At 36.6% G+C, this 19,289-nt stretch overlaps 1 pseudogene; it reads right to left on the minus strand.

Moving 5' to 3' along the window:
* Window positions 1-5,909: 5,909 nt before the first annotated feature.
* On the minus strand, window positions 5,910-11,026 carry LOC137193486 (immunoglobulin lambda-1 light chain-like; annotated as a pseudogene).
* Between the last annotated feature and the right edge of the window lie 8,263 nt (window positions 11,027-19,289).

Here is a 19,289-nt window from a genome sequence, read left to right on the forward strand (position 1 = left end):
AATTCTGAATTAGGAGGCATGACAACGAGCCCAAACATTCAGCCAGAGTCATAAAGAACTATCTTCAGCAACAAGAAGAACCAGGAATCCTGTAACAGATGGTTTGGCCCCAACAGAGTCAACTATTAAGACTCACAGGCAATTTAGAGTTAGTTTATTTTTAGTGAACTTTGGACTTTGTGGGGAAAAGGAACATTGGATGGAGATTATGAAAACTCCACACAGAAGAACCTTGATCGGCCAGCAGGTCTGACGCCAGAAGCTTCTTTCTGTGAGGTGACAGTGCTAACCACTGCACAAAACCATAACATCTGCATTTTGATTCCAGCTATCATGCCCCTCTCTCTGCCCTGTTTCCTGTCTCTCTGCACTTTCAACTGTCAAATACAGGAAAGAAATGCCCAAAAAAGAAGGTGTAAAAAGAATAAAAAGGTCTATTTTTTATTTATTTATTGTCCCTTTTTGTTCAAAGTGAAACTTTTTGGTGCATTTTTTTATATATATTTTTAGTTTTTTTTAATTTACAGTTTGAATCTTGTGTACATTTTGTTTTTGTTGCGATCTGAATCTTTGAACTGAAGTTCATTTCAACTTTGTTTGAAACAAAACAGCTTTTGTAAATTTATAATAGTAATAGTATTTTAAATGTATTGTTTAATTAACTGTTTTGGAGTTGCTTTTATCAAAATCAAAATAAGAACCAGGTTTAATGCCAAGCAGGTTTGTACATACAAGGAATTTACCTCAGTGTTGTGGTGCCTAACAGTCAAAAATATACACAGACTTAAGTAATCCTGAATAACATAAAAAAGAAAGAAATTTACAGTATAAAATATGTCAAATATATTCTAAGTAAGAAGAGCTGCTACAGGTTTAAATTTTACATTGAAGAGAATGAAATGAAATGTACAAAATATTGACCAGAATGTGCAAATGTTCAGTGTAAACAGTATATGCAGTATGTAATTAATAATACTAAAACTAATAATAATGATACAATTTGTCTTTATATTTTGAATTAGTTGAACTAATTTGATCTAACATGGCATGTTACATTAACACAAAGAGCAGCGTATTTGCTTAATTAGATCTTTCTGAAAAGTTATTCTCAAATCTACTTTTAATGGAATCAATCAATCAATCAATCAATCAATCTTTATTTATATAGCGCCATATCACAACAGAAGTCATCTCAAGGCACTTTTCACATAGAGCAGGTCAAGACCGTACTTTTTAATTTACAGAGACCCAACAATTCCCCCATGAGCAAGCACTTGGCGACAGCGGTAAGGAAAAACTCCCCTTTAACGGGTAGAAACCTCAAGCAGACCCCGGCTCTTGGTGGGCGGCCATCTGCTTTGACCGGTTGGGTTGAGAGAGAGAAAGAGAGAGGGAAAGGGGGAGGGGGGACAGAAGAAAAACAATGACAACAACAAACAACAACAAGCACAAGCATCAACAGACAGGGAAGGATGCCATCAGGACTGTGAAGGACCGCGAAGGTTCGGCCCGGGAGTCAGGTTTTCCTGTGAGATGAGAAAGCACAAAAAACTCCGGGGAAGAAGCAAAGTTAGTGACATGCATTGATGTTACATGAATGCATACAGATGGAGAGGAGGAGGAGGAGAGAGGAGCTCAGTGCATCATGGGAAGTCCCCCAGCAGTCTAGGCCTATAGCAGCATAACTAAGGGCTGATCCAAGGCGAGCCTGGTCGGCCCTAACTATAAGCTTTATCAAAAAGGAAAGTTTTAAGCCTACTCTTAAACATAGAGAGGGTGTCTGCACCCCGGACTGAATCCGGTAGATGGTTCCATAGAAGAGGAGCCTGATAGCTGAAGGCTCTGCCTCCCGTTCTACTTTTAAAGACTGTAGGGACCACCAGTAAGCCTGCATACTGGGAGCGCAGTGTTCTAGTGGGATAATACGGTATTATGAGCTCTTCAAGATATGATGGTGCCTGACCATTAAGGGCTTTGTAAGTTAGGAGAAGGATTTTAAATTCTATTCTAGATTTTACAGGAAGCCAATGTAGCAAAGCTAAAATGGGAGAAATGTGATCTCTTTTTCTAGTGTTAGTCAATACACGTGCAGCTGCGTTTTGGACCAGCTGGAGGAATAATACATGAAACCAAACCAGACAACAGCCAGACTGTTCCTTTAAGAAGCTTCATAATCAGTTGGGATACATTTAATATTATTTTAAGAAATGTTTGTTCTGCTGCCAAGCTTTTCTATCATCTAAACAGTTCCCATATTTACTTTGAACTGACTCTAACTCAAACTAACTCTGAACAGTTTGATCTTTCCCAATGAAAGGCCCTTAAAGTCCTGATAATATCTTAATATCTTGTCATAGAAGAGTGACAAGAAGTTGCAAACTTATCACCAAACAACAACATCTATTTACAGTCTTAAATAGGCATAACAACAATAAAAGAAGCGTACATTATGGCTGTGTGATGGATTTAACTGGGACAGGAACTAAACTGTGTTGTGTCCAAGTAGTTACTGTACCTCATGGTGAGTTCTGAAATTAAAAATCAAAGAGAAAGACCGCCACCATGTGGTCATTCAGAGGAAACACAAAGGGATCCAGACCATGCCATCCATAGTCACCATGGCAACATGATGCTTTTCCTCTAATTCTGCTGTCAAAGCAGCAGTGACATCTAGTGGATAAAACAACATAATACTGATCTAGAAAGAAAGAATGAAGCACTGTAAAAGCCCTTTGAAATGATTTAAGACACTTTATTCTTAATTAAATTGGTGGTGGCTCAGGTTTTTTTTCTCTGATATTACATACTAGTATAAAAATTCTAAAACAATCAGTAAGAATGCAAAGTTCTTGTAAAGTTATGCAACGTATAGCCTATTTTTTTTCTTTTTAATATTACATAATTATTTATTTTTGCATATCTGACTTAAAGAACAGCTTCATAATTTTTTAATTGTGTCTTAAAACATCAGTCAGGTGTCCATGTGAACAGTAAAAGAGGTTTTCCTCGCTGTAATCATTCCTCCTTTTCATACTGGATATTAAAAGATCCTTCAAATGTGTTTTCAATGTAAGTGATGGAGGCCAAAATCCACAGTGTGTCCACACAGTCATTTAAAAGTTGATGTGAAGCTTATATGAGGCTTCAGCAGTCTGAGTTAGTCATATCAAGTGGAGATCTCACACATTTACAGTCTTTTTAGCATCAAATTCCCTCTTTGTGTTTCCTCGGACAGTGTTTCCCTGTTGAGCTGCAGTGGAAGTATAGTAACAAAAAGAGGAACTTTGGCACTGAAAAGACTGTAACGTTGAAAGATATCTACTTGATTTGACTGTGGATTTTGTCCTCCATCACTTCCATTGTAAGTGCATTATGAAGGGATCTTCTAATGGTCAGTATGAATAGGAGGAATGATTACAGCGAGAAAAACATGTTTCACTGTTCAAAACATGGAGTCAAAGGGGATTTAATGTGGCTTTTTGTACACTGAAAAGACAATTATATGTCAAAGTGAAAATAGATCTCTATCAAGTGATCTAAATTTATTTCAAATATAAAATACATCATCAGATTTACTAGTAAAATCTCAATCTGAAAAATAATTAGTACTTATAGCTGTGAAGTAAACATAGTGGAGTAGAAAGTAAAATATCTCCCTCTGAAATGTAGTGGTGTGAATGTATAAAAAAGCATAAAATGGAAATACTCATGTAAAATACCTCACAATTGTACTTTATTACATTCCTCCCCTGCTGTAAAGTGTACCTTTGCTAAAAACCCCAAAAAAGAAAAAGTGACACGACCTCCAGATGTGTGGCCTTTGTTGGTGGCTGGGCTCAGTTTGACTGTGTGGGTGGAGGGCTCAGTGGAAAAAAGGTTTACAGACAACAAGAGAAAAGACCCACATGACAAATGAGAGGGAGGGAAGTTGATGAGTGTACAGCAGCAGGTGTGAATCTGTTCTCAGTGGTTATTAGGACTCATATAAAACTGCTGACAGCGAATCAACACTTCCTTTCCTGCAGCAGACGGGCCGTGTGGGTTTCTGCTCAGCAGCCTCCACACTGTTCACTGTGGTTTTTCATTTTATTAACACAATGTTGGTTAAAACCATCGACTCTGGTTAAAGTATCGTTCCAGGAACTTCAGTATGAATTCAGCGCTCGCTGTCTCAGTTTTAATCTGTGTTATTAATGTGTGAGAGAAGCAGCTGAAATCCTAAACTCAGAGCTGAGAAACTGACATCATTAAATAAGGGGAGACGTTCAAACTCCTGCAGTCTGCTCAGGTCCCACAGTCTGTACTGAGTTCACAAATACATTACTCAATAAGTTTAAACAAATAGATAAAAATAAAATAGTTGAATAGTAATAGTCCTAATAGATAATACTAATAATACTTTTTGTAATAATTTTGATACTATTTTTATTGAATACCAAACACAAACAAGCATATGTGATATGTATTTACAAAACAACATAAACATCAGATGTATGTAAAAAAAGAAAAAAAACAACCTCTCCTGTTCATTTTTAATGAAGAGAGCAAAGAAATGTTTCTCATTTAGCAAAAATACAAGTGCACATATACACATATACGTATGTTGGTGTGAACAAAGTTCATTTTCTCACATATTCCACCTTAATTACAATAAATGACTCATTATATAACAAAACCCAAATTAATAATACTATTAATATTGTACATAATTACTTGTACTAATTTAATAGTTAAAATGGTTAAATTTGTTTTAATTTCTTGTTGCTGTTTGTTTTATTACCTGTTTGTTTTTATTAATAAAACAAACCAATTTTTAAATTGTGGTGTTTCGGAAACCTTTCATCTTCTTCTAAATTGAGGTTTTTGCCTGCAGAGTGTTTAAATTCACACTTTAAGAACATCTTTAACATTCACTTCCTCTCTGCAACGTTTAAAAAAAATACATCCTACATTTGTTATCATCAATCGGAGCAGCAGAACACAAACCACACTGAGACAAACAAGTCATCTTTTCTACACTGAATCACTTTTCTATTTCTTTCTGTTGTATAAATCTAAATGAACTTAGTTTTCGTATAATCATATTATAGGGAAATGTACCAATCAATTTTGTCAGTATTTTGGTGTTTTAGAAAGAAATCAAAAAACACATCCATCATTTTGACAACATTCAGGCTTCAGTGCAGACTAATCAAGCCACTGTGTGATCATTTTTATAGCAGCTCTTCAAAGCAGCTTTCTACTGTTTCTTCATGTGTGTAAACAACAGTTTCATCAGCGTAGAGTCGTACATCCACACTGAAACTATATTACAAGATGTTACCAACCTCTTGGCACACCACACCTACTTGCTTGTATTTAATAACTTTATGTTTATGTTTGCTTCTCTTTACTTTGTTGTTTCTGTTTAGCTGTAAGCTTTTCTTTGTATCTTCCTGTATATTTGTTTTCAGCACTATGTGAAAGTTTACTGAGATCTACTGACGACAAGAGTCAAATTACTTGTAGGTATCAACAAACTTGGCCAATATAGTGGATTCTGTGTCCGATGATTTACATTATTTGAAGCCAAACTGAGATCAATGAAAACATGGACGATTATAAAAGACAGAAACTGTGATGTTTCAGTTTATTGAGAATGTTGCTCTGAATGACTTTGATAAACCTGCCACCCTCTGCATAATGTATTAAAAAGAAAATACACAAGAAAGAAAAAATACTGTAAGCACTTAAATATCTACCAGGTAGCTAATGATTCAACTTCATTTTACACTATTACACAAGTCACGATTAAAAGTGGAATTAAACTAGAGCATCAAGATATTAATATTCTACAGAATGTATACTTAGTAACTGCAAAGATACTGTATATGTTTATATATGTATTTATGTTTTTAGGACAACTGTGTCTAAACTGTATTCAATGAGAAAATGTAAAACCAACACATCATTACTGACATTTCTGAACACTGATCAAAGTGATAAATGAGATGAATTGATGAGATGTGATGGTGAGTAAAGGCGAGCAGAAAACAGTCAGTCAGCATGTGTGCAGTTGGTGGACGGTCCCTTGTTTCTGAGGATCATCAGCAGAGAGATTCCACAGCAGTACACCAGACTCTTCACTATCAGCACTGTGTACAGCACACAGAGCAGCTTCACCTGGTACTGAGACGGGACAGGTGGAGGAAGAGCAGAAACCTCTGAAACAGAAAAAAAACAAATGTCAGTGCTCTGCTCCTCTGCTCTCTCTGACAGCGTCTCCAGATGAAGCTGAATCACTGCTCAACACAGTCACCAAGCCTTCATTACCTTGTTCTGTTTGGGCCTCCACTGTTCCCCACTCGTGCCTGATGGAGCAGCGGTATTTATATGTGTAGAGAGCATCCCGATCAACCACCCTGATGGCGACGGTGCGTCCCGGCTCTCTGAGCTCCAGCTGCTCTCCCTCAGCAGGGGGCAGATCCTCCAGCGGGCCGTTCTTCTTCTGTCTTTTCCAGGAGAACTGGACCACAGGAGGAGACATGGCTGAGGCCAGACACAGCAGGGAGCTCTTCCCCTCCAGGTAGGCTCTGGATGCTGCTGGGTACACGCTCACCACGGGCTTCACTACCTGCTCATCTGAAGTTTGACAGCAGCAACAAGCAGCACAGACACACATTCACACAGTCAACAGCAGCTTACAGCACTGCACTGCATTCAGTCTGATCCTGGAAACTACATGATCACTAAACTACTCATCAATACACCACAAACATCATCTACTGGACACTGTATCAATAATCATATCAAACTAAAGCATCATGGAAGCTCATCATATGTCATATATAAAGATTAAAACATCATTTAACACTTTATCAATATTTACCACAACATTGATTTCTAATATAATAAAACAGAATTTGTAAAATTGAAAATATATGATGGCATAACAGCCTCATATAAAATACATTTGCTAATGATTATAATGGTTTATATAAAATGTATTTACCACAATATACTTTAATCATTCATTTTAAAATAAGAGTTTTAGCTTTTACATAAAAGCAAATTACCACAATATGTTTGGATATGTTAAATATAATAAAATAAAATCAAAATAAAATATAATAAGGTAAAATTTGTCTCAGTAAAATATAAAGTACAGTTTTATTACTTGCTTAAAATATACTATATTTATATTACAATTCTAAATGATTATAGTGTTTTATATGAAGTATATTTAAAAGCATATACTTTACTCTAATCAGACACACAATACATCAATACTTTTAACAACTTTTTAAAGAGTTTTAGCTTTTATATAAAACACAATTACCACAACATGTTCAGATATGTCAATAAAATATAATATAATAATATAAACATAATTAAATTACAACACGTAAATTATCTGATTCATTATATTTTCTACCAAACACTTTCTAAAATATTTTTGACATTATATATTTGATATCATGTTGATTTCATATACCAATTTTATTTATATTAAATATGGATTAAGATATACAATTATACATTTTATCTATACATTATATTTAGTTTCATCACACATTTAAAATGAGTTTGCCTTCATGCATTAATTTATCTTCCACTAAAAGACATATTTATCATCATAAACACACAATTATCATGAGATACATTTTACCATTTACAAATATATACTGTATATTTAACACACAATATATTTATCACTATTTGCTTCTAAAATTACATTTAGGAACATTTATTAAATGATGTTTCACATCATATATCATCTTGTTTTTAATAAACAGGAGCTGCTGCTGAATCAGTGAGATTATTAAATACTGTTTATTTGTAACATTACTGATATCAGACTTTTTGGCTGTAAACAAACTTTGATGTGATGCATAAATAAAGAAGAACTTGTGGTGTGCAGTGAGATTTGAAGCTCTTTTCAGGAGTTATTGATTTGTTTTATGGAAGAATGGCTGCATCAAGAATTCTCTACTAAATATGAAAAAACTAACATGTAAAGCCTGAAGCAGCAGAAACTAAAACTAAAAACACATTTTCAACTTGTTCAATAAAACAACTGAAGGAAAATGAAAGTTTAGTCTTACCTGTTACATACAGTTTAGTTCCAGAGCCAAAGATGAGTCCTCACAGTGAATGAGACTGTGACAAAAACCTGTCTGCTGTTGAATGTGTCAGCTGAGGTGAACGAATCCAAATTATGAACCAGTATCATATTTCATCTCCATGATGTGTTTCTCTAATGTTCATATCAACATGACTGTCTCTTCTTTTATTTGATTTTAGCCACATTAGCAGTGTGACTATATGGATGCTAATGTCAGTCGGTTGGTCGGTCCACCACTTAAGTGCAGATCCATTGGATCTGATTGTGGATCAAAGGACGGATGGATTGTTCATTAAATGTTGTGCAGACGTTCACGGTCCCCAGAGGATTCAATTATTTATTTGACTTGATTGATTCTAACTTTTAATCTAGCGCCACCAGCAGGTTGACATGTTTGGTCCAGACTGAAATATCTTTTCATCTATTGGATGGATTGTCATGTACTTTAGTAGAAATATTCATGTTCCCCTCAGGATGAATTATAATAACTTTGATCCTCTGACTTTTCCTCTAGCGCCACCATCAGGTCAACATTTAAACTCAACTAAGAACTCATTTAAAATCAAATTGACATTTGTAGTGATGCAAATTACCTAAAGCTGTTATAAACAATATTTTTATAATAACCATGATGTGTCAGTGTGTAATGTGTTGGTCGTGGCTCGTAGTGATGAACCTACAGAGAATTATCAGTGACTCTGCAGCTCCTCTCGGCTTTACGGAGCTTTATAGTGAGTTTCAGCTCATTGTTTATCTGTCCGGCTGCAACTTTACTGTTTTGGTTCACTCTCAGCGCTCTCATAGCGTCGTTTTGGGCCGCAGCAGACAGCTGTTTTCAGAGAAAAAGCTGTAAAAAGCCACTGTACACTACCTGCTCAGCACCAAACGGCAAACAGACACAGTTAGCTGTAGACTAGCTGGTGAACATAGTGGAGTATTTAGCAACTAAAGAGCCAGATATTTCCCTCAGGAGTTTGTAGAGAGTAAAAACAGAGCTAAAAGAGAGTGAATATTGGACTTACATTCACCAGGTGGACAGAAACACGACTCCACATGAATGATAATGTTGCTCCGTAACTGTTGGATGTGGAAATAAGCAAGTGTTTGCTAACAAGTTCAACATATCAACTTAAAAGCTGATGATGTGTCAGTGTTGGTCACTACTTGTCTCTGATGAAAACTAGTGGACAAAACATCAGTAAATGCAGGTGTAATATCCTTCCCTACAACTTAACATTACAACAGTATGTTGTGTGGTTCACTCCAGATGTTTAGATAAGAATGATGGACTAAAATAAAATATTCCTGTTGATTACAGTTCAAAAGTTGTAAAGTTGACATTTGAGGAGATTTGTTGAGTATTATGAACTAAACCAAGTTAGGATGACATTAGTACCTGTGCTGCCATGCAGGTACATTTTCATAGGAGCCGTAGTTTTTGTTTGCTTGTCAATCAATTGTTGTTTAACATTTTGAATCACATAAAGGATTAAATTTCTAATAGTAAATGCTGTAGTGAAGCCATTTGTCTTAGAATATGGACAGTAAACATCAGAATCTGTAGTTAAGGTTTAGTTAGGTTTAGGTAAAGATCATGGTTTGGGTTAAAATGACTTCCTTGTTAATATGAGGGGAGCTGCGTCGTCATGGTTACAATAATAAACACGTGGTTAAAGTTAGGAAATGATGGTGATCGTGTTAAAAGAAACAAACAGTGTCTGCTGTCGTTTCTCTTGTGAAGACAGTCTCAGCTGCTCACAGAGCAAAATCCATTTACATTTACCACATTTCTGTTGAGGAAAAATTGTCATAAATCCAAGAATTGTGTTGAATCTTTTACTAAAGTGAAATTATCTGTTGAAATCTGCTCAGAGATGAGATGTGAAGAATGCTGCCTGAAGGCTTTTATTGTGAAAGAGACACAGGAAGTGTTTTCATTAACAGCAGATTATTATTGTGAAGGAGGAATGAACTTTATTCCAGCGGCAGGTCAAAGAAGACCATTTTTATCTTCATCTCAAACTTTCAACTCTGTCAAACATCTTTTTCTATTTATTAATTTTGTTATTAAATCAAAAGTTAATAAAGTTTCACTTTTGATCTCTCCATTATTTGTCTGTTTTATCTGTGTTATATTGTTGTTTGTTTGTTTGTCTTGATCTTGTTGTATCATTGTGCTTCTGTGTTGCTCCTTTGTTCTCACTGTGTGGAACAACAGGAAACCTGCTGAAATAGCTGATAAATAATGTCAATGAAATATAATGTTTAAATCAAAATCCTGACACCAACAGACAAACATTTAGTCCTCAGCTCAGTTTGTTTGTGACTCTGGCTGAGATGGAGGTGAAATATGTGAACCTGGGCTGTGGTTTACTGCTCTCTTCCTGTCACAAACACTGTTTGACATCTGTTCATCTGAAGGTTTTTGTTCAGGCTGCAGGGATCATTTCTCACTGTGGGTATCTCTCTTCAAACAGGAGCAGTAGTAGGTGGCTGAATGTGAGAGTTTAACTGTCTGGATCGACAACTCCCAGCCGTTCTCTTTATTTACAAATGAGAAATCATCTTTCTGAGGATGATTGGACCTTCTATCATCTTTACCAGTCCTCATGTCAATATCAAGAATAAACGTGAATGTTTCTGTGTCTTTCTTCTGGTACCAGTATACAAATGGTTCTCCACTGTAACACTGGTCAGTTCCTCCACAGCTGAAGGAGACGTTTTCACCAGCTCTCCTGGTCAATGTTAAATCTTTCTGAATCAGCTCTGCTGCCATGGCAACCAGCGCTGTAGAGAAACAGACACACTATCGAAGGTGAGTGTGACAGTGTTTGTTAAAGGTTGAGTTTGTTGGCTCCTGATTGGCTGGAAACACTCACCTGAACACAGACAGCACAGAGCAGCAGCTGGGAGGAAAAGCATTTTGTGCAGTGGTGTTTCCTCTGGTGAACCTGGGGAGAAGTGGCGCTCTGATGCAGCTGAGGCCAAACAAGGACGAGCTGTGAGATCAGACGAGGGCCACGTGGTTTCTAACAGCTCCTCAAACCTCCCATCAGCCCCTGCGGCGGACAGATAAGGCTGCTGTCTGACAGTAGACCTTTTCATAGTAGACATTTTGATTTATATTTGAAAAGCAGATTGTTACTAATAACCTTAAAGTCCCCCTCAACTTAAAAAATATGTTTTCCCTCTTTTTCCTTAAGTTAGATGTTTGAGTTTGTTTTGAAAGTTTCTCTGTATCACCTTAAATCTCAGTTTAACACTTTCACCTACGAGCAGGATTTATGACATCACAACTAGATTGGAGTCAATCATGGTCCAATATGCAACTTACACAAGTGTGATGTGGAAACTTGAAGCCTCCAGTTTACAAACACTGTAAATGACTTTATAGTGAAGGAGGAGACACACACAGAGAGCCCCCACAGAGTCCTGATTTCAACATCATGGAGTCAGTCTGGGATTAACATGAAGACACAGAAGCAGCTGAGACGCCTGAATAACTGTGTGCAGGTGAACTGAGGAGAACTGCTGCTGTTTTAAAGGCAAAGCTGCACACAGCAAATATTGATTTGCTTTAGCTTTCTGCTGTTTACTCAACTTTGTATCAAGTTAATTGATTAATAAAAGTTATTCATGGCATTAAAAGATCCTCACTTTACACTAGTACCTAAAATCTAAATATACAGTACTGTATATCTACTTATCTTTTTCAGATGGAAAAGGGAGCTAAAACAGACAACTATTAAGACTCACAGGCAATTCAGAGTTAGTTTATTTTTAGTGAACTTTGGACTGTGTGGGGAAAAGGAACATTGCAGGGAGATTATGCAAACTCCACGCAGAAAAACCTCGATCGGCCAGCAGGTCTGACGCCAGAAGCTTCTTTCTGTGAGGTGACAGTGCTAACCACTGCACAAAACCATAACATCTGCATTTTGATTCCAGCTATCATGCCCCTCTCTCTGCCCTGTTTCCTGTCTCTCTGCACTTTCAACTGTCAATTAAAGGAAAGAAATGCCCAAAAAAGAAGGTGTAAAAAGAATAAAAAGGTCTATTATTTATTTATTTATTGTCACTTTTTGTACAAGGTGAAACTTTTTGGAGCAGATTTTTTAATATACATTTTTAGTTTTTTTATTTACAATTTGAATCTTGTGTACATTTTGTTTTTGTTGCAATCTGAATCTTTGAACTGAAGTTCATTTTAACTTTGTTTGAAACAAAACAGCTTTTGTAAATTTATAATAGTAATAGTATTTTAAATGTATTATTTAATTAACTATTTTGGAGTTGCTTTTATCAAAATCAAAATAAGAACCAGGTTTAATGCCAAGCAGGTTTGTACATACAAGGAATTTACCTCAGTGTTGTGGTGCCTAACAGTCAAAAATATACACAGAATTAAGTAATCCTGAATAACATAAAAAAGAAAGAAATTTACAGTAAAAAATATGTCAAATATATTCTAAGTAAGAAGAGCTGCTACAGGTTTAAATTTTACATTGAAGAGAATGAAATGGAATGTACAAAATATTGACCAGAATGTGAAAATGTTCAGTGTAAACAGTATATGCAGTATGTAATTAATAATACTAAAACTAATACTACTGCTAATAATAATAATACAAGTTGTCTTTATATTTTGAATTAGTTGAACTAATTTGATCTAACATGGCACGTTACATTAACACAAAGAGCAGCGTATTTGCTTAATTAGATCTTTCTGAAAAGTTATTCTCAAATCTACTTTTAATGGAATAATACATGAAACCAAACCGGACAAAAACCAGACTGTTCCTTTAAGAAGCTTCATGATCAGCTGGGATACATTTAATGTTATTTTAAGAAATGTTTGTTCTGCTGCTTTTCTATCATCTAAACAGTTCCCATATTTACTCTGAACTGACTCTAACTCAAACTAACTCTGAACAGTTTGATCTTTCCCAATGAAAGGCCCTTAAAGTCCTGATAATATCTTAATATCTTGTCATAGAAGATTGACAAGAAGTTGCAAACTTATCACCAAACAACAACGTCTTTTTACAGTCTTAAATAGGCGTAATAACAATAAATGAAGCGTACTGAACTGTGTTGTGGTCGAGTAGTTACTGTACCTCATGGTGAGTTCTAAAATTAAAAATCAAAGAGAAAGACCGCCACCCTGTGGTCATTCAGAGGAAACACAAAACCATGCCATCTATGGTCACCATGGCAACGTGATGCTTTTCCTCTAATTCTGCTGTCAAAACAGCAGTGACATCTAGTGGATAAAACAACATAATACTGATCTTGAAAGAAAGAATGAAGCACTGTAAAAGCCCTTTGAAATGATTTAAGACACTTTATTTTTAATTAAATTGGTGGTAGCTCAGGTTTTTTTCTCTGATATTATATACTACTATAAAAATTCTAAAACAATCAATAAGAATGCAAAGTTCTTGTAAAGTTATGCATTGTATAGCCTTTTTTTTTCTTTTTAATATTACATAATTATTTATTTTTGCATATCTGACATAAAGAACAGGTTCATAATATTTTAATTGTGTCTTAAAACATCAGTCAGGTGTCCATATGAACAGTAAAAGAGGTTTTCCTTGCTGTAATCATTCCTCCTGTTCATACTGGATATTAAAAGATACTTCAAATGTGTTTTCAATGTAAGTGATGGAGGCCAAAATCCACAGTATGTCCACACAGTCATTTAAAAGTTGGTGTGAAGCTTATATGAGGCTTCATCAATCTGAGTTAGTCATATCAAGTGGATATCTGACACATTTACAGTCTTTTTAGCATCAAATTCCCTCTTTGTGTTTCTTCAGACAGTGTTTCCCTGTTGAGCTGCAGGTGGAAGTATAGTAACAAAAGGAGGAACTTTGGCACTGAAAGACTGTAATGTTGAAAGATATCTACTTGATTTGTCTCATTTGGACGCTGAAGCTTCATATTAGCTTCAGATAAAATTTTAAATACATTTTTGCACAGAAGGAGGACTGTGGATGTTGTCCTCTATCACTTCCATTGTAAGGTCATTATGAAAACATCTTCTAATGGTCAATATGTACAGAAGGAATGATTACAGCAAGAAAAACATGTTTCACTGTTCAAAAGATGGAGTCAAAGGGGATTTAATGTGACCTTTTGTACACTGTAAAGACCCTTATATGTCAAAGTGAAAATAGATCTCTACAAAGTGATCTAAATGTATTTCAAATATAAAATACATCATCAGCCTTACTAGTAAAATATAAATCTGAAAAGTAATTAGTACCTATAGCTGTGAAATAAACATAGTGGAGTAGAAAGTAAAATATCTCCCTCTGAAATGTAGTGGAGTGGACGTATAAAAAAGCATAAAATGGAAATACTCATGTAAAGTACCTTACAATTGCACTTTATTACATTCCTCCCCAGCTGTAAAGTGCACCTTTGCTAAAAACTCGGGTTATTAGGACTCATATTAAACTGTTGACAGTGAATCAACACTTCCTTTCCTGCAGCAGACGAGCCGTGTGGGTTTCTGCTCAGCAGCCTCCACACTGTTCGCTGTGGTTTTTCATTTTATTAACACAATGACGGTTACAACCATCGACTCTGGTTATTGAGTGTAGTTACATAAAAGTACATCTTGTTAATACATTTTGGTTCTGACTCACCAACATCTTTTTGAACCAGGTTCGATCAGTTTCTCACTTTAAGGCAACTGCATGGAAGCCACCTTGATACGATCAGAAGGTCAACGAGAGAATGATTCATTCATTTAATCGATTGAATGAATATTTCATTGAATGAATAGCTTTTATTTAGTGAAGTCTGAATCCGGTTGGAACATTTCCTTGTCTGATACAGTCATTACATGTGAGCTAGAAATGAACTGCAGCCACTACAATGTCCTCTTAGGCACTGATAAACACATATTTCTATTATCATCTTTAAAGTTATGCTAATACAAGACATTACATGATTAATTCAAGAGGATACATTATACATTGCTGTGTGTCTTTATTATAAAAACAGTTTCTTTTTAATGTACAACGCATATTAAAGAAACAGTTGTTAAATAATCATTAAGGTGCAAATAAAAAATATGTCATCTCATTTCAGTGCACTGATGCAAAATTTGAATTTATTTTGAATCTGATATGTTATAAAGAACAGAGATTTTCACAAGTCCAGAGACTTGACTAGGGACCAAGTCAGGCTGGATCCTGATCAGGGGCGGAGCGGGAATAAAAATCCCCCAACTCACCTTGTGCCCTCTGACAACTCACCTGTGCTCCACAGTGAGCAGGTGAAAGTCATGAGCTGGCTGTGGGAGGCAAAGCACTGGAAATAAAATAGAAGTCCCTCGATAACATGAATGTTTCATATAAAAAAAAAAAATACAAAAAAGGAAATAAAAATCCCCACTTTTTACTCCTCATAGTAAACTTTCACAGCAGCAGTCTTACTTTGAGCACCTGTTTCGGGTGTCATCAGCCCTTGAGCCACAAAACCCACTTGGTTTGGGTTTGGAAAAGATCATGGTTTGTGTTAAAATGATCATTGAAACGTGGTTAAATGTGGCAAACAGCCATCGTCACTACGGCCGCTAGATGGCGACTGTAACTCAAAGATGACCACCTTACCAATGGATGATAACCGCCTGCTGAGCCCATCAGGAGGTAGAGTAGAGCCATACTACCTCATATCCATAGATCCCCATGACAACTGATAACGGCCATTTAATGGGCTGATAACAGCGATGACTTGAGCATAAACAATGATTTGATTGCTTAATGATTCATTTAGTCTGATGTCTTGTCAAATTTGTGGAATTCTGGGTAATGTAGTTAGGTGAATGAATTCAGCATCTACAAGTGTGTTGAGAAAGTTTTGAAACTAAATCCAGTCAGCTGTGATTTACAGTGTGACATCATTAGTTTATTAATAGTGAAGCATCAGTGTTAGAGCAGCATGTTACTGTTGTAGCTGCTGGAGGTGGAGCTAGTTTCAACTACTTTATATACAGTTAGCTAGTTTAGTCCAGTAGTTCCCAACCTAGGGGTCGGGCCCCTCCAAGGGGTCACCAGATAAATCTGAGGGGTTGTGAGATGATTAAATCAAATCTTTTTTCAGTTTTTGGACTTTTTCTCTAATCTCTCATTTTCTGTTGAAATATTGGATCAGTTGAACATTTATTGAAATGAAAGCATGTGAGAAGTTTAGAGGGAAAAATCACTATTTGGTGGAGCTGTTAACAACTCATAGACATGTGAAATGTGACCCCGACTACACACTGCTTTTTGTAAGACATCAAAAGCCAAAAAGATTGGAAACCACTGGTTTCATCTTTAACAATGTGTTGTATTTTAAAAATTCACTGTTTACATAATGTGGTCACTAAATGTGGACGAGCTGCACGTATACGTCTGTGTCACAGACATCTATGTGATGTTGTGGTGTTTTTAAGCTTAAAGCATGTGTGTGTGTGTGTGTGTGTGTGTGTGTGTGTGTGTGTGTGTGTGTGTGCGCGCACGTGAGCGAATATGAGGGGCTGTTAGGGACATTACTCTGAATTGACATATGAAACCAAAATCATTCACATACTATACTGAAAACCACACACACATACAAGTGAAATGCTTTTACATACACAAGTGAAACGCTCTCATAAAAACTATCAATCAATCAATCAATCAATCTTTATTTATATAGCGCCATATCACAACAGAAGTCATCTCAAGGCACTTTTCACATAGAGCAGGTCAAGACCGTACTCTTTAATTTACAGAGACCCAACAGTTCCCCCATGAGCAAGCACTTGGCGACAGCGGTAAGGAAAAACTCCCCTTTAATGGGTAGAAACCTCAAGCAGACCCCGGCTCTTGGTGGGCGGCCATCTGCTTTGACCGGTTGGGTTGAGAGAGAGAAAGAGAGAGGGAAAGGGGGAGGGGGGACAGAAGAAAAACAATGACAACAACAAACAACAACAAGCACAAGCATCAACAGACAGGGAAGGATGCCATCAGGACTGTGAAGGACCGCGAAGGTTCGGCCCGGGAGTCAGGTTTTCCTGTGAGATGAGAAAGCACAAAAAACTCCGGGGAAGAAGCAAAGTTAGTGACATGCATTGATGTTACATGAATGCATACAGATGGAGAGGAGGAGGAGGAGAGAGGAGCTCAGTGCATCATGGGAAGTCCCCCAGTAGTCTAGGCCTATAGCAGCATAACTAAGGGCTGATCCAAGGCGAGCCTGGTCGGCCCTAACTATAAGCTTTATCAAAAAGGAAAGTTTTAAGCCTACTCTTAAACATAGAGAGGGTGTCTGCACCCCGGACTGAATCCGGTAGATGGTTCCATAGAAGAGGAGCCTGATAGCTGAAGGCTCTGCCTCCCGTTCTACTTTTAAAGACTGTAGGGACCACCAGTAAGCCTGCATACTGGGAGCGCAGTGTTCTAGTGGGATAATACGGTATTATGAGCTCTTCAAGATATGATGGTGCCTGACCATTTAGGGCTTTGTAAGTTAGGAGAAGGATTTTAAATTCTATTCTAGATTTTACAGGAAGCCAATGTAGTGAAGCTAAAATGGGAGAAATGTGATCTCTTTTTCTAGTTTTAGTCAGTACACGTGCAGCTGCGTTCTGGACCAGCTGGAGAGTCTTTAGAGACTTGTTAGGGCAGCCTGATAATAAGGAATTGCAATAATCCAGCCTAGAAGTAACAAATGCGTGGACTAGTTTTTCTGCATCTTTTAGGGACAGGATGTGCCTGATTTTTGAGATATTACGTAAGTGAAAAAAAGCAGTCCTTGAAATTTGATTTATGTGGGAGTTAAAGGACATATCCTGATCAAAGATAACTCCCAGATTCCTTACGGTGGTACTGGAGGCCAGGGTAATGCCATCCAGAGCAGCTTTATCATTAGATAATGTGTTTCTAAGGTGTTTAGGGCCAAGCACAATAACTTCAGTTTTATCTGAATTTAGTAGTAGAAAATTGCAACTACTGAAAAGCTTTCACACTTACTAGTAAAATGTGCTCACACAAAGTACTTGACATCAGAGCCAGTATTGTTCCATCTGTAAATAGCCTATCCATCTCCTCTTCATCATATTATCTATATTATAGAATAATATATTATTATATTATTAGCAACTCAGCATCTTCCTCTGCCCTCATGTCCTGTGGTGTCCTCCAAGGCTCCATGCTTGATCCAATCCTCTTCCTCATCTATTTGCTTCCGCTAGGTCACATTATTGAAAAACACAACATTTCTTTTCACTGTTATGTGAATGACACACAGATCTACCTCTCCCCTAGAGCCTAATAACTACAATAAACTAAATGACCTCAATAACTGTCTTTGAGACATCAAACCTTGGAGGGCTGCAAACCTTCTCCAGCTTAATGAGAATAAAACTAGTAAATAAAGTTATTTTGTTTGGACCACAGCATTTGACCAACATTTCTCCTCATCTTGGCACACTCTCCTTCTGTTAAATCACATGCAAAAAATCTTGGAGTCATTTTTGATTCAGGATTGAAGTTTGATAAACAAATCAATCAGGTTGTAAAATAAAGTTCAATGCAGCTCTGTATCATCATTTCTCTGTACCTCTGACCTGGAGAAAGTTATTCATGCCTTCATATCCTCCTGTCTTAATTATTGCAACTCGTTATATATTGACATCACTCAGTCTTGTTTATCATGTCTCCATCTAGTACGAAATGCAGCAGCAAGAGTTTTGAGGAGGTCAAAAAAGAGGAGGGAGCATATTACTCCCATTCTTGTCTCTCTACACTGGCTGCCTGTTAGCTACAGAACCGATTTTAAAATCCTTGTTTAAGGTGTTAAGGTGTTCTCTTATATTACAGAACTCTGTCCACATATCACACGGTCAGAGAACTGAGATCTTCTGGACAAAGACTTCTGTCTGTCCTGAGATCCAGGACAAAGTGTTATGGATACAGGGCTTTCTCTATCGCTGCCCCAAAACTATGGAATTATCTTCCTCCCACCATCTGATTCTCCCCCATTATTGAGATTTTCAAGTCATCTGAAAACATATTTAACTTTGACTAACTTAATCCAGCTCAGATATTTCTCCTGAAGTCTTTGGAGGTCTGTGTTGCCACTATGGGCTCTATGTGACCGTGTGCCTTTACTAGTATTATTATTACAGTTATTATTATCATCT

The sequence above is a fragment of the Thunnus thynnus genome, chromosome 12 (genome assembly GCF_963924715.1).
Source record: "Thunnus thynnus chromosome 12, fThuThy2.1, whole genome shotgun sequence".
Lineage (NCBI taxonomy): Eukaryota > Metazoa > Chordata > Actinopteri > Scombriformes > Scombridae > Thunnus > Thunnus thynnus.